Source organism: Mus pahari, chromosome 6, assembly GCF_900095145.1.
Source record: "Mus pahari chromosome 6, PAHARI_EIJ_v1.1, whole genome shotgun sequence".
In the NCBI taxonomy this organism is placed as follows: domain Eukaryota; kingdom Metazoa; phylum Chordata; class Mammalia; order Rodentia; family Muridae; genus Mus; species Mus pahari.
In genome coordinates, this window is record NC_034595.1 from 52,485,147 (window position 1) to 52,512,473 (window position 27,327).

The window sequence follows — 27,327 nt, forward strand, 5'->3', positions numbered from 1 at the left end:
TTACATGCGTGTGCATACATGAGTGCATGTGCTTGAATGTGTGCAGGTCTAAAGTTGATGTCAGATGTTTTGTTTGATTGCTCTCCAATTATTTCTTGGGGCAGGATCTCTTGCTGAACCCAGAACTCCCGATGTGGATAGCAGAGGTAGGCCAGCCTGCTCTCTGGCTCTCCTGTCTCTGCCTTCTGCGTGTGGAATCATCGATGGCCCCTGTGCCTGCCTAGGTTTTACTAGGGTTCTTGGGATCTGGGCTCTCCTCCTTATGTTTGCACAGAAACTGTCACCTAGGCTCCATTCACCCTCCCATGCCTCTCTGGTACAGCATCAAAAATAAGAAGCTGACACTTATTTATCATCAAGCTGATTTAGGTTGTATGAATTACACATGAACTCACTTATGTGTTCATAGGTATAGCTTTGTGCAGTTTCTCTTAGCATACCTGTGATCTTGAATGACCACTACTGTACTCAACAGTCAATTAAATCATAACTATAGTCTGCCTTTTGTTCCACCTTCATAGCAGCCATCCCTCCCCCTTAATCTCTGATCCTTAAATTTTCTTCTTCATCTTTGTATTTATTTCCAAAATGAAGAATTTCTGTCATGAAGTATGTTTGATTTTTTTTTTAACTTAGCTTGATTTCCTCAAGGATAATAGAGATGGTATGGACCAATACTTCCTTCCTTTTCCTGACTATTAGTCTGTGGTAGGCACACACCATAGCTTGTTTCTTCAGAGTTGTCTTCAGATCCTGTCTGTGGGGATCAGAGCTGCTATGAATATCTGTATAAAACTTCCTGTGTGAAACTAGGATTTCATTTCTACCTGACAAAGAGCTTAAGACTGTACTTGATAGACAAACTGGTAAAGGCATTCTTTTACCTTTTAAAATTTATTAAAAAAAATTACTTACTTGTTTTATGTATGAGTACACTGTCACTGTCTTCAGACACACCAGAAGAGGGCATTGGATCCCATTACAGATGGCTGTGAGCCACCATGTGGTTGCTGGGAATTGAACTCAGGACCCTCTGGCAGAGGCGTCAGTGCTCTTAACTGCTGAGCCATCTCTCCAGCCCCTGCTTCTTTTAATTTTAAAAGGAATTGCTAACCTGTTGTGCACAAAGTGTCTACCATTTTACACTCTTAAGAGAACTGCACAAATGTTTTCACACACTTGTGAGTGTGTGCCATTATAACTACAATTTATCTAGCCATTACGATTGATGTGGAAAGATACATCTATGTATCTCTTCTTCTATGTTCCTCCTTCCATCAAAAAGACCATATGGGTTCTGAGATCAGCTTTCCAACTCTCAGCAACCATCACCTGTTATTTTCAAACGTTTTCCTAGCTCTGTGACCTGGCCAGTCTGATTCCCAGAGTTTATGGCAAATCCAGTACTTTCCTGCTTCCTGGGGAAAGTCACAGAGCTGACCGAGTTCCTGCCAGGACCTCAACTGCTAGCATCTCAACTCTTGTACACTCCTTTCCTTACCTCAGTGACTCTCTTCTATTTTTGGAAAGTACTGCTCCAAATGCATTGCATGCTCTTCTCTTAGATGTCCTTTCCACCCATGAGCAAGCCCCAGACTGTTCAGCTTAAATCTCCTCAGTGTCTTCGCACCAGGGCCTTCTACATCTTCCATCTCATCTCAAGTCCTTCTCTTTCATGGTAGAGCTGACTGCTTGTGGGCATTTTGGCCTCTGGAATAGCAGAAATTTCAGTTACCCAGGATCATTTTGTTCTTCTCTTTTGATCACAGATATTATCTATCACTTCCTAGGATTAAAATGCCCATGGGTTCTGTCTTGCTTGATAAATGCAGAACGCCTGGAGAGAAAGAACTGGAAGAATGTGTGGTTTTTGCTGTAACTCTATTGAGGATGCATTTGACTTAAAATGTTTCAGATGCAGAGCAGGTTAAGTATTGAAGAAACAAAGTTGCTTCTTGTTACCATTCACTGAATGTGTGTACTCTGCGGAATGCTCAGCCTATGGGGATGGTTGCTTGGCACTGGCAGCTTGGCTGGATGTAGAATCATGGAGATACACCATGTGAAGGCATTTCAAGAAAGATATAAGACCCACAAGTAATACAAAGAGTTACCTCCTATGGCTGGGGTCCAGGCTAAGTAAAACCAAGAAAGCAAGTACATATATTCATCTCTCTGTGTTTCCTGACTGTGAATGCATTGTGACCCACTGCCTTGGGCTCCTGCTGCCAGGCCTTCCCTGCTTGGTGGACTATATTCCCAAACTAGGGGCCAAAATAAACCATCTTCCCCTATTGCTTTTGTTGGCACTTTGTCACTCTCGTGAGAACAGAAACTAATGCACAAGTGGTTTCACGTTAAAACCAAAGTGGAAATCACCAGAGGGGCATTGGCTTAAGCATATACATGTACCAGTGTTGCATTAAGAAAAAGAAGAGGGGCTGGAGAGATGGCTCAGGGATTAAGAGCACTGACTGCTCTTCCAGAGGTCCTGAGTTCGATTCCCAGCAACCACATGGTGGTTCACAATCCCCTGTAATGGGATCTGATGCCCTCTTCTGATGTGTCTGAAGACAGCTACAGTGTGCTTATACATAATAAATAAATCTTAAAAAAAAAAAAAAAAAGAAAGAAAGAAAGAAAGAAAGAAAGAAAGAAAAAGAAGAGAAAAACATTTCCCCTGGGAGTGATTTAACCAAATGTGAGCCCAGATTCAAATCTCTCCCTGTGCTGTCTGGCATCTCCCGCCTGCTGTATGAGTCTGATTCTATGCCTGCCTGAATGCTGCTGTTGCCTTCTCTCTCCCTGTGTCTGTGTCTCTAACACAAAGGGCTTGACCCTGCATTTATTAAACAGCACAGAGTCACATGAGGAAAGGAATGAGAAGTAGTTTACAGGAATCTTTAATAGAATTTTACAGGGGATGGAGCCCTTCCTGACTCTACCCTGCCCCCCACTGCCCCCAGTTTACCCAGATAACAAGCTGTACTACAAACACCACTGCGCACAGACTTAGCAACCTTTATCCATGGCACTTACAACCTTTATGGTGGATATTTGTTTTATAAGGTTGTTTTTAATCTATTTACTGTTTCTAGTGTTTATTATCATAATATATATATATATATATACACACATGTGCATTACTCATGGGGCAGAACATGGAAGAGTATATAATTTAAGATTAAAGCTTTGCATTAGCTTAGGTTGTAAAAGTTGATTACATGGGAAACCCAAGACAAGTAAGGTTGGCTGTTACATTGTTCTCGTAAAGTCAGGTTAAATGAACAGGCTAAGTACACAGCAGGGTAGCAATAAATAACCCCACGGTGTGTTATTAACTCTGACTGTGAGGTCCAGCAAAAGTTCCAATCTCTTAGAATGTCGGAGGTATTCTTATAATAATGTGTTGCCACACAGGTAGTAATATATCCATGTGGGAGGAGGCATGGAAGATCGGTGCAGAGACATAACCTGCTCAAAGCTAGACAGCTAACAGGTGGTTCTAATCCTCTGTTTCCCCAAAGGCTCGTGACTCGTAGACTCGGCCCCCAGCTGATGGTGCTTTTGCAGATGGTGGAATTATTCAGACGAGAAGCCTAGTAGAAGGTGGTCATTGGCAGTGTGCTCCTGAAGGGAACGTGGGAGCCCTGGCCCATCTTTTCTTTCTGCTTCCAAGTTGGTATGACATGAAACTTGCTTGACCAATGCCCCCTACCACTGCAGGCTCCTCAGCAATAGAGCTGACTGGCTGAGAATGGAAACATGGCACCTTTGAGACAAAGATGGAAAATTTGAGTCAAAGATCAGCTTTTCCTCTTTCTAAGTTGATTAGCTACGGTATTTTAGTCACAGTAACAGGGTTGTATCCAGGATGCTAGCATGTTTCTTTGGTCCCACTACATATTTATTTAACTTTGTTGAGACATTGTGGAGTGTTCAGGCTGGCTTCAAATTAGTAACCCTCTTGCCCTAGCTTCTGGAGTGCTGAGATTGCTAAGTGCCAGCATGCCAGTCACAACAATGTTGTTTATGCTGTTTTGTCTGCAGACAATTGTTGTACCGTAAGAATCAATTCCCATGTGTACATTATAGCTTAAAGTTATTATCTTTAAATAACTTCAGGCCTGTATGGAGCTCCCAAGTCAGTGGTGAATGAATGAGACGGGAGGAGGCTGGAAGAGCTATTGGGATGAGACAATGAGTGAAGGGAGTCAAGTGGGCTGTATGTAGTATGTGCTGCTCGGCCTGATGTAGCAATGCACTTAAGATTAGATTCTTACATTAATAGATTTACCAGAAAAATCTCATTAAAAGAAATTAAAAGTCCATTAAAACAATGCAGACAAATGAGCTAATACAGTATAAAGACACGGAAGAGAGGATGGACTTATAGATACTTAAGAGTCAAGACCTACAGGTCCATGAGTCACTGTGGTAGTGAGTGAAATACTCTACTAGTGGGTTATAACTTGTACCCCCATCTTTTAGAAATCCTATCCAGTGCCTCTTAAATAGTAATTTTTATTCCTGGTTACAGCATGTTTCTCTCATCTTTTTTTCAGTCTTTAGGGGAATAGGTATTTATGTATTTATCTAGGTGCTCATTTTATGATTCAGGATGAAATCAGAGGTCCTGCTCTTGCTAGACAAGTAGGGTACCACTAAGCTACACCCCAGGTCTGGGCCTGTTTTGTTAGGCTTCAGGAGACTGACTGTGAATAACAAAGTTCCTACACAGCTGCCTACATCTGCTTTGCTGCCTATTCTCTGTGAGGGAGAATGTGGAACACCCCAGGTCGGGTTGCTGGAGAGCTTGGGGCTTAGTGTTTAGAGATGATCACGCATCCCAGTGTAAAACCCCTGCCTTATTCCCTGTTGTTCTATAAACCTTTACTCTCCTGCTGAGCTGACACCTGCACACTTCAGGGCCTGAAGAGAATGTGCAGATCTCACCATTTCTTTCTTTCTTTTTAAAAAATTAGTTAATTTAAAAAAATGTATTCACTTTATATCCCACTCACTGCCCCCTCCTGGCCATCCCCTCCCACAATCCTTCTCCTAACCTTTCCCCCTTCTCCTGAGCAGGTGGGAACCCCTTGGGTATCCCCCCCCCCGCCCCTTAACTTCAAATCTTTGTGAGGCTAGGCACTTTCTCTCCCACTGAGGCCAGACAAGGCAGCCCAGCTAGAAGAACATATCCCACGGACAGGACAACAGCTTTTGGGATAGCCCCTGCTCCAATTTGTTCAGGACCCACATGAAGACCAAGCTGTACATCTGCTACATATGTGCAGGGAGGCCTAGGTCCAACCTGTTCTTTCAGTTTTCTGAGAGCCCCAAGGGTCCAGGTTAGCTGATTGTGTTAGTCTTCCTGTGGAGTTTCTATCCTTTAGGGGCTGTAATCCTTCCTTCTATTCTTCCATAAGAGTCCCACAGGCTCTACCCACTGGTTTGGCTGGATCTTACCATTTCTTACATAGACCTAGGTAACCCTAGTTCCTGAGGTTAGTCTTGCTTTCCCAACTCACCACATAGAGCAGTGATTCTCAAATCTTCCCAATGTTGTGACTCTGAAGTACATTCTCATGTGCACACACACAAAATAATAAATGAAAGTAATAATTGTTTTCAAAACTCCAAACAACTTAATCTTCCTAGATAAGTCAGTAGGTGGTTCACGGGTAGCAATCCTGGAACCCATGTGACGGTAGAAGGAGGAACTGACTTCACAAAGCTGTCGTTTGCCTTCCACTTGTGCCTTGTGACATGGATGTCCACACAGACATTTATATATATATATATATATATATATATATATATATATATATATATAATGAATATGCACATATATGTATATATACATATATATACACATACATATATATGTAATGAATATATATACACACATGCATATATATACATATATACACACACACACACACATATATATATATATATATATATATATATATATATATGAGACAAACAGACACACACATGCTTAAAAATAATTAACCATTGCAAGCCTATCTCTTCACCAACTTTATACACAAGCACATGTCCTTAAACCACAATATTTCACCTTTGGCCCCCAAAGGCTTATGTCTATCTCATAATGCAAAGAGCATTCAGTCCATCTCCAAGAATCCCCATAGCCATAGCTCTAATATTGGTATAAAGTTCAAGGCCAAAGTTTCCTAAGATTCAAGGTAAACTCTTAGCTGTGAGTGCCTGTAAAATAAAAAGAACACTGCATACTTTCCTTATCTGGTGGCACAGGATAAGGATTCCATCTCAAGGGGAGTAGGCGGTGGTACAGAAAGACGTGATGGGGCCAAAGCAAGACCTAAGTGCATCAGGATCGCCATAAACCTCGGAGCTCCTTGTCTGGCATTTGGTAAAGAATGCATCATGTGGTGATACAAACTCCCAGTGCTTAGGCAGCCCCATCCCTATGGCCCTCCTGGCCACGCCCACATGATTTATTTTGTGTGCATTCTCTGCTTATTGCCTGTGGGTTTTTTTTTTTTTTCCTTAGAAGATGTTTCAAGTTGCTGGCATTGCTAACGTCCCATGTTCTCTTATCATGTTTTGGCCTCCATGCTCCATTTCTTACATTAGGATGACGGTCTTGAGGCCGCCGTGTATAACTTGTCCCCAGGTCTTCTTTGAAATCTATGTTGAAGGAATCATTACCGTGTAGTTTTGTGTTCTACACACTTGCAAAAGTAGCACCATGTAGAAGATGCCACCATGCACAGTTGAGGTCTGTGCACCTGAATTGCAGAGCAGTAAAATGAAATCCTGAAGAAACAATTTTCTAGTCAGAATGGTGCAAGCAGACTCAGAGGTGCTCTGTGCTCAAGGGAAAGTATTTCACACCCTAGAGTTTGTGGTGAGGGGGTTCTGGTCAGTTCTTGAAATACACACACACACACACACACACACACACACACACACACACACACAGTTTTCTGATGCTAATGACTTCTTTTAAATGACCCTAAACCCTTTAGAAACCATACCTTTCTTTGCTCTATTTGCACTGGCTTTCATGATCAAACTGTGAGGTTTTCAAGTCTTTCCTACTTTGCATTTTGCTTCCTCTTCTCACTGCAAACTTGGCCAGAAGAAGCTGACAGTAACCGCGCCACAGTCTAAACTCTGGATTGCTTTGAAATTTCCTTGCTCAGGTCACTTTGTCTATCCCCGTTAAACTCGGCCTCCTGTCAAGACACAGGACATGGATAAAGTGTAACAAAGTTCTTTGCCAACATGGAAACAGGAATGGCTTGTAGCCCAATTCCCAATAAAATTCTTATTCTCATCTGAAACCTTACAAGAGTAATCTTTACTGTTGTATCAGTTATTTTTATGTTCTGATAAAGACTTCATGATCAAAAGCAAATTAAATAAGTGTATTTATTTTGTGTTACAGTTCTAAAGGAGGAGTCCATAATGGTAGGGGGGGGCATGTCAGATAGCAGGCAGAGCTGAGAGGTCACATCTCAGCCACATAGGAAGAGTGAGTGAGCAGAAAGTGGGGCAGGGTCATAAATCTTTAAAACCTTCACCTAATGACATACTTTCTCCATTAAGGCTATACCTCCTTAAAAGTTCCATATCCCCTCCTCCCCAACAGCACCAACAGCTAAGGACCAAGTGTCTAAATACATGAACCTATGGGTGGCATTTCTTGTTTCAGCAACAACAATCACCCACATTTCTATCTCATCCTGGTTCTTTAAGCTCAGTGCTCTCTGCTTGTAGCAGCCTGGACTTTCTTTAGCCCACTTCTAATTTTTCCACATTCCTCTTGCAAACTAGTGTCACAGCATAGAATCACTCAGTCAGGCTTTCACAGAAATGACCCCCACTTCACAGAGCCAGATTTGTGTGTTAGTTATCTCTACGTTTGCTGTGACCAAATACCTGAGAGAGCATATTCAAAGTAGAATTATTTATTTTAGCCCATAGTTTCTGAGGTTTTACTCTATATTCTTTGGCTCCATGGATACTTGAGTCTGTGATGTGGCACTAGATGATGGCATCAGAAGCACATGACAGAGACTACTCAGCTTAGTACAAATTAAGTAGAAAGAGAGGGGATGGGGAATGTAGACAGATGAGAGCTAGCTAGATACATAGACAGACAGATGGATACATAGATATATACATACATAAATACATAGATACATAGATGTAGATATATACATAGATGTAGATACATACATAGATACAAAGATAGATATAGATAATACTCCCCCCCCCCGTTATCTTTTTTAGTTTTTCCATGTACCTCATGGTGTGGTACCACCCATATTCAGGGTAGGTCATCCCTTGTTAATCAACTCTTTTTAAAAATATTCTCACAGAAAACATCAGAGGTATGATTTTCCAAATCTTGTAAACAGTTTTCAGTGTGATCATGTTGGCAATGAGGAATCTCCATTATAAAAGGCAAAGCTTTAGCAAATACTGCTTATCACTGGTGGTACCTGGTGTACTGTCAGCAGTGTGGGGATCACTGTGTCCTGCCACATCTTTACCAACATTTGATTCTGTCAGTCTTTGAAATTTAAGATATCCTGTTTGGGAGGGGGGAGGGTATAGGGAACTTTCGGGATAGCATTTGAAATGTAAATAAAGAAAATATCTAAAAAAAGAAAAAAAAAAAAAAGATATCCTGTTTGGTATGGATTGGCCCCTGTGGTTACAATTTGAGTTTTCACTGTGATTCAGCGGTTAAGAACCTTGTCATAAATATATTGGTCACTTTCATGAAAGAACTGATTGTAATAACTTTGGCCAATTTTTTTTTTCAAGACAGATTTTCTCTATGTAGCCCTGGCTATCCTGGAACTCACTCTGTAGACCAGGCTGGTCTTGAACTCAGATATCTGCCTGTCCCTGCCTCCCAAGTGGTGGGACTAAGGACATGCACCACCACCGCCTCCTTGCCAAAGTTCTAACTGGGCTTTCTTTGTTTTTCTTATTGATTTGTAGATTTTTATATCAATTAATTAATGATTAGTGCGTCTGCATGATATGTGTGTGGCGGGCACGTATGTAGAGGTAAGAGCCTGACTTTGAGAGTTGGTTCTCCCATTCCACTATAGGGTTCAGGGAGTGAACACAGGTTGATAGACTTGAGTGTCAAGTGCCTTTACCTATTGGACTATCTCACCAGCTCTGATTTGTAGATTTTTATTATTTAATTACTTATCCTATATATAAATTATTTGCATAAATGTATTGTTTCATTTGGATAAATGAAATGAATATTTCTTTATAACATGGCTTGTATTTTTATTTTTACTTTAAGTTTTTTTTTTAAAAACTGATTCTCAACTGAGCTAGTCTAACATTGTGATTCTCCCGTCTCAGTCTCATGAATGTTAGATTACAGGAATGTACAACGATATCCACATCCTTAATGATGTATTTGATGGGAAATAAAAACTATAGTCTCTGAGGCCGGGTGTCTGGGAGAGCCTAAGGTCACATACAGGCTACGCATGTGCTCTACTGGGGTGAATCTCAGATTCATAACAGTCTTGAATGTTGTCTGCTAATTTTGGATTTTGATTATTGCCTCTGGGATTCTATTTAACAAATTTCTATTTTCCTCAGTGTGATAAAGATACCATTTTATGCTGTCCTCTCAAAGGTTTGTTTTAAATTTATTTGTTTGTTGATTTATGAAATTTTAATGAATTTGATCTGTAAAAAATAAAACTTAAGCTTGAATAAAGACTTTGCCACATGTGTATTAAGAAATTGTTTCGGTGTCAGTGATTGAACCCAGGAACTCATATGTGCTATAAACAAGTGCACTGCCAATGAGCTATCTCTTTCTCCTTCCATTATTTTAAAATTCATAGACATATGTATGTGTTTGTTTATATAATGTCCAGCATGACAGTTTTTGTAATGTTGACACATACACATCTACATGTGTGTTATGTAGTGGTCAAATCTATCTAATAAACAAGTGCATTATCTCACATAATTATCACGTTGTAGTGAGAACACAAATGTACCGTTTCCTTAGTTTTCAAGAATGTAATAAACCGCCATTGGGCATGGTCACAGTGCCATTCAGTCGACTTCTTAAATGTATCCCTGTAATTATGTCCCTTTGACTAACGTGTCTTCACCCCCGCTGCACTTCACACCAGGCCAGCTCTGATGATCACCATTTTACTCTCTGTTCGCATCAACTGTTTAAATTCCATATGCGTGAGATCATGTGACATTTGGCTTTCTGTGCCTGGCTTATTTCACTCAATGTCTTCCAGGTTCATTCATGAATCCCAAATGATGGGATTTCCTTCTTTAAATAGTATCCCATTGTGCATGCAAACCACATTTTCTTCATCAAGTTTTATTCAAGAGACATGTTAATTCAGTACTTTAACTATTGTTAAGTACTTCCATAAATATGGGAGTGAAGGTGTTTATGTGACATTGATTCCATTTCGTTTGCATATAATAACAAGTTGTGGGTTTTCTGGATCCTGTAGTTGTACTTTTAATTCTGAGGAACCTCCAAAGTTTTCCATGATAGCTATATTAACTTACACTTCTACCCATTCTCTCTCTCTGTGTGTGTGTACACGTGCGCATGCGTGTTGTCCAGGCTCTACCTTCTTGTCAACATGTTCTGTTTGTCTTGTGTTGGTTGTAGCTGCTCTAAGGATAAGGTGATAGCTAGCCACTATGGTTTTGATTTGTACTACAGGGATGGTGAGAAATATTGAACACCTTTCCATATACACTTTGGTCAGTTCTTTGTCTCCTTTTGAGAAACGTCTATCTTTAATTGATCATTTGTTCTCTTACTCTTTCCCCATTGTGTGTTCTTGGTACTCTGGTTGAAAGTCAGATGGGTCAAAAAAGTGTGGATTTGTGTCTGTCTCTCCAGTCTGTCATGTTGTCTACAAATGAGTTTGTGTCAGCATCCTGTGGTTTGTCACTATAACCTTGTGGTGTCTTTTGAAGTTAAGTTGTACGATGCCTCTAGCTTTGTTCCTTTTGCTTGAGAGTACCTTACCTGTTTGGGGTCTTTTGTGAGTTCTCATGAGCCCCAGGATTATTTTTCTCCATCTGTGGTCAATGTTGCTGGTATTTGGTAGCGATGCCCCAGGATTATTTTTCTCCTTCTGTGGTCAATGTTGCTGGTATTTGGTAGCGATCCCACTGAGCTTGTACTTTGCTTTGACTGGTGGATGCTGTAGCAGCGAGAAAGCATGGGATGTATTTCCATTTATTTGTTTCTTCTCCAATTCCTTTTCAGTGTAAAGATCTTTCATCTCTGTGATGGTGTCAACTTGGCTGGAGTGAGGATTACCCGGAGAACTGGTAAAGCTTTGTTGTGGGGTGTGTCCGTGTCCTGAGGCATCTGAGTCATTGACTGAACAAGGAGGCCCTTCTCTCAGTATAGACAGGTGTCATCCATTCAACTGAGGACAGTCCGACAGCAGGAAATGACCAGAGGATTTCAGGTCTTTGCCTCTTGGATCTGGGGTTCACAACTCTTCCCTCCTGGACATCAGCACTCCGAGTTTAGACTTCAGGATCTATATCAGAAGCACTCTACTGTCCTTAGGACTTAAATCTCTCTCTGAGAATTTTACCATTGGCTTCTTTTGTTCTGAGGCCTGGGTGCTTGGACCGAGTCACTGTACAGTCTTCATAAGATATAACTTCATCAAGTTGATTTTGAGTCATTTGACTTGTTCAGGACGGGAAAGAGCTGAGGGTGGCTTAAGAGTCAAATGTAGGGGATCGTGCTGTCTACATGAATAAAATGAGACATAATTACTTAGGCCTTGCTGGGTACAGGAGGAGATGCTGAGGAGATGCTGAGATATACTGGATGCCCATTAAAAGCCAGTTGCTCTGTCAGATAACATCTTTACAAGGGATTCTGAGAGAGAAATCTTAGTGGAAAGTCTAACAGCTTTGGGTAATTTAACATAGCTACTGGGTGGTGGAGTTAGGATTCGAACTCATTTCTATACTGTTTTCGCCCCACTCTCCTCCACTCCCTTTCTATGCACTTCCCTTCTCTTTCTCAGAATTTTCAACTATCCTATCTTTCCTTTTGTAGATTTCTGAAGCTCTGCTCTTCCTTACTTTCTATGGAACAGAATCTATTTTTTCTTTTCTTTTCCTTTAAGATAGGATCTCTATGTTGTCTTGGTTGGCCTAGAATTCACTTTGTAGACCAGGCTGACCTCACACACAATGATCCTCTTGTTTCCCCTTCTTGATTGCTGGGATTAAAGATGTGTGTCACCCATTCTTACTGGGTCAGAGAAGCAACTTCCCACCCACCTTCTTTTTTTTTTTTCCATGTTTTTTTTTTAATTAGATGCTTTCTTCATTTACATTTCAAAGGCTATCCCCTTTCCTAGTTTCCTCTCCTAAAATTCCCTATACCCTCACCCCTCCCCCTGCTCCCCAACCCAACCCACTCCCACTTCCTGGCCCTGGCATTCCCCTATCCTGGGGCACAGAATCTTCACAAGACCAAGCCTGCCCACTTTCTTACCCTAAAGTATTACACTTTTTATTGTAGCAATTCTGAAGCATGTTCCCATGTCACTTAGGTATCCCTGTATAAGGAACAATGCAAGCAGAATGGTTTGAGACAGCATACATTTATTTAGCTCCAGTTTCCACTGTCAGGAATTAGGCACATCTGCTCAGTCGTGCTGATCTGGTCCACCCTCATCTGCTCTCATGCCTGGGGCATCAGCTGAGATGCTGGGACCATCCTCCAGCTGGTCTCATACTTTGGAGCAGAGGAACCAAGAAAGCCAATGGAAGCCGGAGGCTCTTGGGTCTAGGCACAGAGTCAGTAGAGTAGCATTTGCAGTGTCTTAGCTCGAGCTGCTGTAACAAAGTATCCCAGACTGGGTGGCACAAACAGCAGGTGTTTGTTTCTCATAGTAAGATGCATGGAGGTCAAGATGATGGCTTAGTGTATGATACCGACCATTTTGTGGCTTGTAGGAAGCCACCTAATTTCTATGTCCTCACATGATGGAAAGCTCTGATCTCTTTGCTCTTTCACAGTTACTAATCCCTTCCCAAGGCTCCTGTTCTAGTGACCTCATCATTTAAAAATACCGTCTTAGAACCTATTTACTCTTTATTGGAACTTCATGTGCACTTAGGATGTATTCTGACCATTCTCTCCATCCTCTCTTAACCCCCTTCCATTCTGATCAAGCCCTCCTCCTCCCTGCTTCCAGTCCCTTTCCTGGCTTTTCTGACTTTTGGGTTTGTCTTGTGGCCCATTTAGAGCCACCTGGGTCACCACTGGATTGACATAGTCCATGGGAACTTGGTGGGTTCAGCAGTGAGCACACAACTGAAGCCAATGGTTCCCTCTTGCCCTGAATCTTATTAGTAGTTCAGCATCAAGTGGCAGGAGGCCCTGCATCCTCCTCCACCCCGACTGCCTGCTGATTGGATCTTTTTTGTGTTGTCTTACTTCAGGAAGCTACAGCTGCTGTGAGTTCATAACTGCAATGGCTGATTTGAAGCTCTTCTCCCTGTATTCTGGCTGTTGCATTCTTTCTACCCCCTCTGACACTGTTCCTTAAGCCTTAGATGGGATGGTGTAGATGTCTTGCTAGGGCTGAGCATCCTACATGACTTCGTTTTAACCCAATTACTTCCTGAATGTCCCCCTCTCCCATATAAACATGCTAGGCAGTTAGGGCTTCTGCCTAGACCCTTTGTGGGGTTCAGTGATATCAAGGAAAGGCAAACTCCATTTCTTTTATTGCACTGTATGCTCTCCTACTATAGAACATGTCACTTCCAAGTTTCCAAAAATGCATGGGGATCTCTCATCATCAGTGAGCAAACAATCAATTCTATAGTAGAATTCAACTCAATTCTGCCCATTCTCTTGCTTGTGGGTAGAATCAGGTCTCCGATACTGAGGGCTCAGCTGCACAGGACTGTTTAGGCATCAGTTCAGAGTCCAGGCCTCAGGGTTTCCAACCAGCTGGCCACAAGCAGCTCCCTAAAACTCCCAGGCTTGGCTTTGTTCATTTGCTAGGGCAGCTCAGAGAAGCCAGGGGAAAAATCACATTTATTGGCTTATTGTATGGCTACAAACCAGGATCTGGATGAAGATACACATGGGCAGGTGCCTGGCTGCTCCTGGGATGTGGACCAGTTCTTCCTCAGTTTCCTCAGACTCCACAGGTTCCCAAACACTCTGAACCCTTCCACTAGGGTTTTACAGAGATGTCATTGCACAGGCATGACTGAAGCCCAAGCAACTGTGTACCAATTGGACTGGGCAGAAGGTTATCATCTGTGGTCTGAGTCAGCGAGAGACTCAGTACAACCTGTGTGTTCAGATTCTTCATGGCCCCTCAGGGCAGCGTGCCTTCCTTTCTGGTATGGGACAGAACCCCATGTGGAATGAAGGTCTTAGGATCTATTATTAGACAAGGAGTGTCTTTCTGGTCAGGAGTTAGACAGGAAAACAGATGGTTATAATATACTTTTGCTTTTAGTGATCTGACTCAGGGAAGAAAGATCCTAGTTCTTACAGTGTGCCTTCAGGAGAAAGAAGAACAGAGAACAGAAAAAAAGAACAGAGAACAGAGAGGATTTTGCTCTGAGGCCCAAGTTGCCCCAGCATTATAACAAAGACATTAAAAAAAATCCTTTATAGCTTTAAACCTACTTTAGAAACTAAATGCCAAATACGTTAACTAAAGCTGTACTTTCTGTTCTAGTCATTTTGGAAATAGAACCATGGAATTAACCTCTCTCTCTCTCTCTCTCTCTCTCTCTCTCTCTCTGTGTGTGTGTGTGTGTGTGTGTGTGTGTGTGTCATGAATCTGTACACACACAAGGAAGTGTGGATTTGGAGATTATTTTCATGAAAGGCTCTCTTTGATCTGAAAGGATATAGAGTCCTTATGTTTCTGGGCCACGCTGTATGGAGAGACCTCAGCCCATGCTTTCCTTTAGCAGCTGTAGTTCAGGATTGTGTCGAACGTGGATCCTACCCTGCCACTACACAGTGACGTGCAGAGCTTAAGAGGCGGAGACCAAAAGCCAAGGCTGCAATCCAGGCTCTGCACTGATTAGTTGCTGTTGGAAGAAATGTTTATTCTTTGTGTTTTATTTTACTTTCCCCACTCATAACTACAGAAAGCTTGTCTCCTTTGGTTGCTAATGTAGATCGAAGCAGTTTCTTTCTGTGATGGATGAACAGTAGCCACCCCCCAGGAAGGGTTACTGAAAAATAAGATGCCCAGGAAATGTCAAGTGCCAAGCCTGGCAAGTATGTAGCAGGAAGAAAGTCTTCCTGGCTCCACATTGAAATAGCAACATTTTGTATCTACTGAGAAAAATGAGAGACACAGTAAAGCTAAATTCACCTGCAAATTCGTTTGTTTCACTTTGCTTTTTAATGTGGCCACTCGGAATTTGAAAGTTATGTTATTTTTTTTTTTCTGTTTTAGTTTCTATTGCTGTGATAACCACTGACTTAGAGATGTTTTAGTTCATCTTATAACTCCCATGTCACACTCCATCACTGAGAGAAGTCAGGACAGGAGCTCAGAGCAGGGACCTGGAGGCAGGAACTGAAGCAGACACTATGGAGGGATGCCATTTACTGGCTTGATCTGTCTAGCTTGTTCAACCTGCTTTCTTACACAACCCAAGATGATCTGCCTAGGGTTGATGCTTCCCACAGTGGACTGGGTTTTCTTACACTAACTATTAACCCACAGACTTGCCTACAAACCAATGTGACAGAAGCGTTTTCTCATTTGAGATCCCTTCTTCTCAGATAATCCTATCTTGTGTCAAGTTGACAAGAGACTAGCATAATAGCATATAGCTATTGTTCACTGGTGGCTTGCATCCTGTTTCTTCAGACCCTTCTTCTTTTGTGACCATGAAGTATTGTATAAGTGTTAGTTCTATCCTGAACATGTATAGAAGATGTCACTGTAGAGGTTGCTATTCCATGTTTATCTAAAGCTTACTAACATTCACTAAAGTTTTAATGTAAGCTTCTATGTAGGCATCTTAGTTTTTTCTCCTGATGAATAAGGTGGGGAAGAAATAATTCATCTATATGAGTAAATAAAAACTTGAGTGCATTGGATTCCAACTATGTGAGCATCATTTTTTTTTTTTTTTTTTTTTTTTTGGTTTTTTTGAGACAGGGTTTCTCTGTATAGCCCTGGCTGTCCTGGAACTCACTTTGTACACCAGGCTGGCCNGCCTGCCTCTGCCTCCCAAGTGCTGGGATTAAAGGCGTGCATCACCACGCCTGGCTTTATGTGAGCATCATGTCCTATAGTAGGTAGAATTCTTTTGGCTGCACACACCACAGATACAGTACAAATCAATTTAATAAAAAAGAAGGGGGCTATTATAGGTATGAAAAGGCAATGGTCTTCTGAAATTAGTGTACGAGAAAGTTGTCTTCTTATATCTCTTTTTCTCTCAATTTACTTCTCTCTCATTGGCAACATTTTCTTCTCAGCTCTCCTGTCCCCACATAGCAAAAACACGGATTGTAGGCATGTTGTATGTTATCTTTGCTCAAGGGCAGGATTCAGTTTGGCTTACTCTCTGGTTTTCACCTGTCAACCTAGCTTCATTTTAGATATTGATCTTGGTAGGTCTGGAACAGTTTCAACTCCAGCCAGATAAGACGAGAATTTTCCAGAAAGAGTGCTTCTTTTGTTTGCTTAAAGAAAGTGTGTGTCTTATGTCTGCTTTTTAGATATGGCTTGTCTCCCAGAGCTTCGTGGGCTGAGTATCCAGTGACACTGGGTCCCTAGTATTATACTCTGAGAGCAGTGGGACCTTTAAGAGATGGGCTTAGTGTAAGGAAATTAGGTCATGAGGGCTCCAAGCTCATGAATGGATTAACATTGTTTTGTGGTAGTGGTTCCTGGGAGTGGACTCATGCTGGACCTCGTGGTATATGTCTATAATCCTAGTTATTCAGGAGGCTTAGGCAAGAAGATCTCAAGTTCAAGGACTGCCTTAAATTACAGAGTGAGTTCAAGGCTTAGCCTAGGTAAGTTAGCAAGATCCTTTTTCAGAATTAAAAAAAAATAAACTTAAAAGATGACTAGGGATACAGTTTGTGATAAGTGCTTGCTTAACATATAGCAGATATAAGGTGCAAGGTCTGGTTCTGTTAGCACAAAGAGTAGATGGATTCCAATGGAGGGCGGGCTCTTTTCAAGATCAGGCCTTGACTCTCACTATCTCTTGGTTTCTTGTTGAGCGATGTTCCTTCTGTGTTCTGGTTCCCTTAACACTTTTCTCCCGTGTTGTAATGTAGCGGGGGGTCTTCACCAACTGAACCATGCAGTTTGGTCCTTCCTGTCACCGGAATTGTGAGCTTTATAAACCTTAAAAGGACCTCAACCCAGGTACTTCATTATAGCAATATCAAACAGGGTGGGACCACAGTGGTAACTAATATGTACAGTCAATAAGTACAGTGAAAAGCTCAGTTAGAACAGAGTAGATTAGGGCTCAAAGAAGTTCTGTATTTTGGCCAGTTTTAAACTTCCAGGCTAAATGTTCCCATCTTTTTAAAGCCCACATGTTTAACCAATACACCAAGAAAATTCTGGTAAATTGGGTTGTGCTGACTTGAATTTTAAGGAGTTAGCTCTTGCCCCATCTGCATTAGATCACTTCCCATTGAGCCTGATGGCGGGACTTCACATGAATGAACTGGTTTCCGGTAATACCAGGAAAGTTCTTCTGGAGCTGGGAATGAGTGCTGGGAGCTTGAGGATATGTCCTTCAGCCTTGCAGCCAAAGCCGGAAAGGAAACGGGAAAGCACGCCTTCTGACCTACTGTGTCTCTGACCTACTGTGTTTCAAATGTTATATATATATATATATATATATATATATATATATATATATATATATATATATATATCCCTCCATTACATGGTTTCCCGTGGCTCACAGCTCACAGGCATGGCGATGGTAGGAACAGGGGTGAGCATCGTCGCATCATTTTCTGTCATTCACAAACAATATTCGGACTAAAGGGACATTCTCTCAGAGTGATGATTCATACATCATCCAAAAAAGAGGGGGGGCAGGTCCACAAGATGTAAAGCTCCTCATCCGGTCAAAAACAAAAGAAAATTCAAGCTAATGTGGTTTGAAAAGACAAAAAAAAACAAAAACAAAAAACAAAAAACCTGTTTTCTTTAATCCTATAGAAATACAAGAGGGCAGTATGTGGTAGCTTTGTTGGGTGAGTCCATTTCAAACATTTGGGGAGTCTGACGTGAACTTCTCTGGAAAATTCTTCTCTATATGTGGCTCCATGGTCTCCCATCGTAATGGATGCAGCAGGCAGGGGTTGTGAAGCAGTAAACAAGAGCCTTTCCCAAAGATGGCTCATCATCTTCTCATGGCTTGACATCATGGAGTACACAGACTGGAGTGGGAAGGCACAGTGTAGACAAACACGTGGAGCATGCGTGACATGTTACAAGATGCACAATGTACCATGGGACCTGATGGAAGTATATCTAACCTGGTTCTGACAGCTTAAAGGATCCCTGGGGAAGTGCTGTCCGCACAGGCACTTGAAGAGAAGGTTGGACTGGGACATGCGGGAAATCCAGGGATGCCAAATGTCTGGACCTAAAGACTGAGGTAGAGAGACTTGCAGGGTGAATTAGTGGGTAAAAGCAGTTTGCTGCTGGCTTGCTGATCTATGTTTGATCCTTGGGAGCCACATGGTAGAAGGAAAGAACCAACTCCCTCAAGTTGTACTCTGACCCTAACATGTGCATGCATGTGTGCACGAACATGCATATGCACGTACACACACAATAATGCAATGAAATGCAATAATATTCATTTTAAAAAAGAATAGAGGTGAGGTGAAATGAGAAACAAGAGGTCTAGTTCTGAGCAAGAAGTAACAGTCCTGGAGTGTGAAGGGTCCATGTGTCAAACACCTAGATCAGCAGTCTCAGTCTTCCTGATGCTGCCAGCCTTTAATATAGTTCCTCACATTAAGGTGACCCCCCCAACCACGAAATTATTTTTGTTGCTACTTCATAACTGTTTTTTCTGCTACTGTTATGAATTATAATGTAAATGTCTGTGTTTTCTGATGGTCTTAAGTGACCCCTGTGAAAAAGTCATTCAACCCGAAAGGGTCATGATCTAGATGGAGGGCTGAGCCCTTGTCTTTCTTAGGGTTAATTGCTGTGATGAAACACCATGACCAGAAGCAACTTGGGGAGTGTCTTAGTTGCTATTCTATTGCTGTGAAAAGACAGCAAGGTCAAGGCAACTTATAAAATAAAGCGTTTGATTGGGGATTGTGGGCTTGCTTACAGTTTCAGGGGGGTGAGTCCATGACCATCATGACAGGGAACATGGTGGCAGGTACGCAGGTATGCGCAGGTATGGTGCTGGAGCAATAGCTGAGAGCTTACATCCTGACTCACAGACAGCAGGCAGAGAGAGTGGAGCAAGGCAGAGAGACAGAGAGAGACAGACAGAGACAGACAGAGAGAAAGAGAGAGAGAGACAGAGACAGAGAGAGAACAGAGAAAGATAGATAAGATAGATAGATAGATAGATAGATAGATAGATAGATAGATCGGTAGATAGATAGATAGATAGATAGATAGATNGATAGATAGATAGATAGATAGATAGATAGATAGATAGATCGGTAGATAGATAGATAGATAGATAGATAGATAGATAGATAGATAGATAGATAGATAGATAGATAGATAGATAGATAGAGATAGAGGTTGAAAGAGTCTGGTGTGGGCTCTTGAAACCTCAAAGCCCAGCCCCAGTGGCTCACCTTTTCCAACAAGGCCACACCTCCTAATCCTTCTTAAATAGTCCAGCAATTGGAGACCAAACATACAAAATGATAAGAGCCTATAGAGGCCATTATCATTCAAAGCACCACAGGGAGGAAAGGGTTTATTTCATCTTGGAGAAGTGTAGCTTGTTCCCTCTGGGTTGCTCAGTTTGTTTTCATATACTATCCAGGACCAGACCACCTGCCTAGGGGTTGCACCACCTACAATGAGCTAGACCCCCTCACATCAATTATCAATCAAGAAAATACCCTGCAGACTTGTCCACAGGTCAGTCATATGGAGGCATTTTCTCAGTTAAGATTCCTTCTTTTCAAATGACCTAGCTGTGTCACGTTGACACAGAAACCCGCCAGCACAGTCCTATAATTAGATTTGCATTTTAGATGTGAATCAATTTGTTCACTTTTTCTGACTCATTCTTCTTATCTCTAAATTGAAAGGGATCTCCTGCTCTCTGCAGTTCCTTACTGCTTTAATATTTCACAAATTCCTCTGACTGTAGAATCCTTAATCCCATGCTAGCTTCCAGATCTCCTGGGCAGCAAGGCCCAAGATTATAACCAGGGCTGGAAGAGGTGTGTGGGGTGTAGATGGGGGTGGGCAGGGATAGAAAGATAAATGGATGCTGTCTCTTTCCCACTAGAAGTTAGTGAAAAGAATGGGAAGGTAGCAGGAACAAGAAACGGGTAGGCAGCTTTGTCTTCTCAACAAGCAGGTTGGGTACATCTGGCTCTGCTTCTGGCATGGGTGAAATGTAATATTCTCCCATCTCTGTCAAAATGCTTAAAGTATTGGGTTTTCAAGTATTTAATGATAAATACTATGAAGCCTGAAATATACTTTAAAACACTGGGGAAGTTACAGTTCGGTGGCTTAGCATTCATAAGGCTCTGGATTGATTTCCTCAGCCTTGCAAGTAAAAGACTAAGTATACAAATAAATGAATGACTTAGAGCTATACATATGAAAGGAGATTGATTATGGCTTGGTATTGTTGATATTGAGTTGTAGGTACAGAGAGATCCAACATATAATTTAATCTGCTTTTGTGTTCTGCTTGATAACTTCCATAAATCAGAGTGAAAATAAATCCTTCCAACCTCATTACCTAAATTTCTTTATTATTATTATTTTATTGTACAAATGTAGAATGGATCAGACTCTCACTTGGCCACATAAATGTCTTGCAACTATTGTGTTATGAATAGCAACGGACTATTTTAAGTTATATTATCTACTTGGATGACAAAGTGTTTTAGACTACATTGAAATTACGTAGGTAGATCAAAGAAAGAGAATTCTGTACAAAGGAAGGGACATAGACTAGGGAAGTCTTGGATGACATGAACAGGCTTGCAGTTCTGTGCTGGGTCAGTCTGAAGGAGTCTTTGGGTATTGCAGAGAGTCACTGGGCTTGGAATCAGGTAGAGTAGACATAGTTATATACTTGTTGAACATATAATACTACAGCCAGACACCAAGCGAAACTCTTTGTGTCCTTGGTGTCACACAATTTTAATAGCTGCCTTATTAGATGTAATGGTTTTATGAGTGAGCCAACAGAGTCTTAAGTTATAAACTTGTCTGTGACTGTATAGACATGAAATTCCCAGTAACTGTTATGACAAGTGAAGAACTGAAGTCCAGAGGTTAGGTGGCACCCTACTGGGGACTAGAATGGCTGCATGTAACAGGGAAAAACAAAAGAGTGACTCATCACAGGGAGATTTCTTTCTTTCTCTCCCTTAGCTAATCTAGGGATAGTTGACATATGACTGCTATGGGTTTCTGAAGCTCAGGGTCCTTCAGTCTTTTGCTTGGGTGCCAAAGCCTTTTAGCCTGAAGCTCTCCGAGGTCAGAGAGTGACTCAAATAGGAGTCTGTCCTTTCCGTCTCCCATGTGGGTTCTGGGACTAGAACTCAGGTCTCAGGCTTGGCAATTGCCAGCCTGCTCACACATTTCACTTCATTTCATCCAGTGATGTAGGGAATGGAGCTTTCCTCACTGTAGAGACAAGAATGTGGCCATGAGTCAGGTCATAGAAAACTTATGTACACATGTTTGGATAGCACTCAAACATAGGTATAACATAGGTTTCCTTCAAAGCCAGTGGCTTCTATCCATGTCTCTTTAATCTACATCTGCTCAGACTGCCACACTGACATGCCAAATGGAACATGTGCCAAACCTCTTTCAGTGTTAAAAGCTTGTTCTTATTTTTATATCTTTGTGACTTCAAACTTATTGCCATTGTCCTGCCCCTGTCTCCCAAGTGCTGGAGAAACAGGTGTGCAGCATCAAGCCTGTCTTAAGATTTACCTTTAAAAATTTATTAATCTGAAATAAAGCCAGCCTTGAACTTTCTGTCCTGTCTGAACCTCTTGAGTGCGGGCGTTATGAATGCTTGTCATAACTCCCCATTTAGGAGTTACTTAGTTACTATCAAAAAATTAAACTATATTTTAAGTAGTTTTAATTTACAATTGCAATGATAGTAGGGCATTGGAGCTAGGAGCTTGCTTTTGATGAGAATAAAAATATTTTCCTTCTAGTTATCTTTGAATTGAACCGAAGGGTGACCAAACATCACATTTTAGGGGTATGACCTAAAATGTGTTACAAGAGTACATAGGAGGAAGCTGTCTCCACCAGAAGCTGCCTTCAGGCATCACTGAGCAGAAACTCCCACATGGTAGCCACGGATGGCAGTTCCAGTTTCACTGGTCACCCTAGAAGAGGAGTGCTATACTAGTGTGGTTACACCCGTGGGCTCAAGCTTCACTCTCATGGTGGAGTTACCACTGCAGCCATGTGCAGCAAATAAGCGTGACCAGAGAGTTTGACATTAGAGGCATGATATCCTTGTGAGCTTTCGTGTGTGACATAGGTTCTCCAAAAATAAGGTGGTGTTTTCAGGGTTGTGAAGGACATGAGAGTTAAGCAAGGAAGGGACCTGAAAGTAGGAAATAAGCAATGAGTGATCTTTATTACCACAAGATCTTCAAGTAAGCATGGGTTTCAGGATGAGTTCCGAAAGGATACCCCACCTGGAAAATTGGTCTTGTCTTCCAGGAGACACAGCACTTGGTCAGGCACTCATAACAGACATCTCTACTCACAGCTCATGTTACGTAGACGTTTTCTTGTGTTAGATATTCTGACTCCCTCATTGTTTGCCAACACACTGCCTGCTTGCTCTTGTGTGGTGCTGTATATAACTCATGACAGCTGCTCTTAGTCACACGTGTGATTCTATGGTGAACCCTTGATCAGCTGGGGCATAGCAAATGAGAACACTTGAATGATTGTAGATTTCTCCTCTGGATGCCATTTGGAGGAAGAGAAGGGGATGGCAAGTCAAGGTTTGAGAAGATAGGAAATTCGAGCCCAAGATACTCCTGTAAGTCAGGGCCTGCAGTTTCCCTGCAGGAGGAGAAAGAGTCAGGTCCACCCTGCTGTTGAAGGATTCCCAGCCTGTTCCCTTTTCTTCTTGGCTGTGGTTCAGAGATGTAGGTTTTGGCATTGGTCTTGGTCCTGTCCTTGGTTCTTCAGGTGAGATTTTGACACTGCATGGCTCAGGTCTAGATGCCTATGAGGGCTGGTAGGAAGTAGGCCAGGAGGCTGGGAATGGTGGTGAGAGACAGTGCTCAACCTGGAGCCTGAGAACCTTCTGGAAAGACATGTAAATTAAAAGTTTTTATTTTTTTAAAGTCCAGACAAGCTAAACATGTCCAAGACACACCTAAGAACTGTTCAGTCAAGTACCCCAGTTGTGTATAGTCACAGGTCATATCCCACAGGTCATATCCCACAAGGAGATAACCTGGATGCGACTGAGTTGCGCTGCTCACCTATGCTTTAATGCTGCTCATTGACTTGTATTGGTTACATCAGAAAATCAAAGGGCTGTGATTCAGAGACCCGTGTTACAGGATATTTGATCACACTGTGAACCCCAAGATTGTGTTATTTACTGGAAAAACCTATTCTTAGTTGTGGTGTTGCTCAGCCTTACCATACACCTTTAATCTGAGATCCTTCTGCTTGAATATTGTAAACGAGATTAAATAAAATCAGCCATGGGTAAAGTGGAAGTGAACAGAGGATTATTAAGAAAAAAACCATGGAGAGTAAGAGAGAGTCAGAGGGATGGATGGAGAGACGAACTGGAAGTAGAAGGGAGGAACATCTATTCTGTAGGTTTTTGAGATGACATGTGAGAGGGCCATTCCTAGGGGGACACTGGCTGAGGAAGAAGGTCAGCTGGGTGCTTTCTCTGCCTCTCTGAGCAGCAGGCTTTCACCCCAGCATCTGGCTCCCGAGTCTTCATTAGTAAAATCGAACAATTGAGATTTTATTTACAAAAACCCAGCAGACCTGGCTTTATAAAGGCAGGAGCACAGCAGAAAACCTTTTTCCTTATTTATTGTCTAATTCATAAGATTTCTGTCATTCACTTGTTCAGGTGAACCCAGTCATCACAGGATAGAGAGTTGTCATAGTTAGGGACACTGGGAATGCTTGGTAATAGAGACTGGGCTCCAGAGAGACAGGCAGACTTTATCATCAGAACCCATGGTGAAAAATACATCCATATCATTAGTTAATGTAAACACAGACACACACACACACACACACACACACACACACACACACACCACCTTAAGCAGAATTTTAAGAAACAATATTTTTCCACATTTCAAAAACTAATGTTTATCATCTTATTTCCTTTTGGTGAAAACAATGCCTATGAACTGTTAAGTTTATTTTACAATTTGCCAGTGGGCTACAGAGTGAATATTATAAAAATGTAAAAGAAATCACTGGCGTAGGGGAAGGGACATGACTCAGTGGTAAAAGCATTTGCCTGAGGATGGATGGATTCCGGAAACCCACACAAAGTGCCCAGTGGGCATGGCGGCTCACTTGTAGTCCCAGCCCCAGTGGCAGAGACAGAGGACCCTGGAACAAGCTGGCTAGCAGAACCAGCTATGTTTGTGAGTCCTGGTTTTGATGGATGGCCCTGTGCCTATGAATAACCTGGAAGAGTGATCAGGGATGATTTCTGACATTAACCTTGCATCTCTGCATGTATACCACACACCTTTGTGCCATATATGTAGACCTCACACAAACATGCAAAGAGGAAGGTGGGAACACTGTTTTTGTTTCTTCATTAACTTGCATATTTAGTATTTTCTCACTATTTTTCCTTTTCTTTCCTTTTTTTTTTCTTTTGTTGTTTTGTTTTGCTTTAGTTCTATCGGAGAGGAGATTGATCCCAGGGTCTCAGGCATTTACTCAGTATTTGGGTACTCACTGGTTGTCATGGGACCCAAGGAAAGCATGGACTTTCCTTCTTAAATACTCCAACTGTCACAGGAAAAATGAGCTTTCAAATGGTAAAACCCAGTGCAGAAAATCCCTTTGCCTTATACAAAAGGCTTTTCATATTCTCATCTATCACGATGGTAACACATCTCTAATGAAGGACAGGTTCTAGCTTAATCTTAAAGATAGGAAACTATCTGCGTTTTGGGAAAGTGATTTAATTAGATACAAAATACAATAATGGCTAGAAATAATGGCAGGAAGTCATAATATTGTAGTAGCAGTAGTAACAGTAGGTAACGATAATAGTATTTATTAAGCCTTTCCTGTGAGATGATAATTGATTTAAGAGCTGGAGAGATGGCGCAAGGAGAGAGGAAGCTTGGTGATCTTCTACTGCGTCTCTACTGGGAGGCTGACAACTCATAGCTTCAGCTCCAGGGAATCTGATGCTCTTTCCTGGCCTCTGCACTCAATGGCATCCACACATATACCTACATTAAAAAAAAAAAAAAAACCACTTAAAAAAATCATTTAATTCTCACTTCAACTGTGTTGTAATGGAAATATGTTCCTTTTCCAGGGGAAAAGTAAGACAGGTTAGGTGAGGGCCTGGAACTCATGGCTGAGTGGTTTGGTTCCAGACCCTCAGTCTCTACCCTCATTCCCCAAAGTGGAAGGGTGGCACAGTCTGGCACAGTCAGGGACAATCTAGTACAGACTGGAATAATCCGGCCCAGTCTGGCATAGTCCTAACTTACCTTTTCTCTATGGCCTCACTGCAAAACGTGGGGGGCATTTGCTGTGAGGAAAGAATGTTTGGTTGCAGGTATGGACGAAGGGAGACCCAGCTCCTGAACATCTCTATGTGGACACTCACCATGGAGTTAGTAAAAGCAACCGAAGACTCACCCTACCGGGGACAGCCAATCCTTTGAGTCTATCCTCATATGTGATATTTTATTCTTGAGATAAATAGATTATGGAGCAAGCTGTTACTTTTCATTGAATATTTATTTATTTATTTATTTATTTATTTATTTATTTATTTATCAATCAAGGTATGATCTTCCGGTGGTGTATCTTTGCTTAGCCTGAAATTCACTATATAGACCAGGCTGGCCTTGAACTCACAGAGATCCACCTGCCTCACATTCTGGGGTTAAGGGTGTGTACTACCATACTTGGCAATTGTATTTTCTTTTTGTTTGTGTGTGTATCTGAGTGTATGTGGAAGGCAGAAGAGGGCATCTGATCCCTTAGAGTTATAGACAATTAATTGTCTTTGGCCCAACATAGCTGCTGGGAATCAAACTCCAGTGCTCTGAAATAGTAGCAAGTGCTCTTGAACATTAAGCCATCTCTGCATCCTCTATGAATCAGTCTTGATCTTGGGAAAGAGCAGAGTAGGCTTTGCTTTTACAATACTTCCTCCCTTTCCAAATCCCAGGTTCTCATCATTAATATGTGTGTGTGTGTGTGTCTGTGTGTGTGTGTCTGTGTGTGTGTGTCGCTAGTAGCTGATCTTGATTTCTGCTGTGTTTTCTTAGGTGTGGTCCACCCAACGTTTTGGTTTTGTTTATACAGAGTCTCTCATTGGTCGAGAATCTTAGGGTTTCTCCTTTCTTCACTTCCCCAGTGCTGGGATTAACTTTAACCACTATGCCTGATTTTCTAACTCTCCCCCACCCACACTTTGATGGTAAACTCAGGTTCTCTGCTCAGGAGGAAGCCCTATAACAGCAGAGCCCTCTCTCCACCCAGCCCCCCCCCCCCCGCGAGGTCTTACTAGCAACACAGGTAACTTTCTATCTTCTATTTCTGGAGTCAAGAATACTTAGTGTTCCTGTCAGCTGTGTGCATGGGAGGAACCAGGCTTGCAAAAGTACAGGATAGAACTTTGCTTGAAGATAGACCAGCGCAGTGACAACAGGAAACATTTATATGCTTAGTATAGATAAGCTATGTTAAGTGCTGTTTAATTATTTCTTTAGCTACAACATACTAGTTATCATAGGCAAAACACTTGGCAGTGCAGAGCAGAACTATCTTCATGGGGAAGTGAGACTTTAAGGAACCTATT

At 41.8% G+C, this 27,327-nt stretch overlaps 1 protein-coding gene across 3 annotated transcripts in view; it reads left to right on the forward strand.

Moving 5' to 3' along the window:
• Window positions 1-27,327, forward strand: part of Dnajc6 (DnaJ heat shock protein family (Hsp40) member C6) — a 149,196-nt gene that overhangs the window by 24,375 nt on the left and 97,494 nt on the right. The window contains exon 2 of one of the 3 annotated variants that reach the window (XM_021199900.2): window positions 11,303-11,367. The exons of the other annotated variants lie outside the window; for them this stretch is intronic. The gene's annotated coding sequence lies outside the window, so the exon portion shown is untranslated. The remainder of the gene's footprint in view (window positions 1-11,302; window positions 11,368-27,327) is intronic. 3 annotated transcript variants of the gene reach the window in all.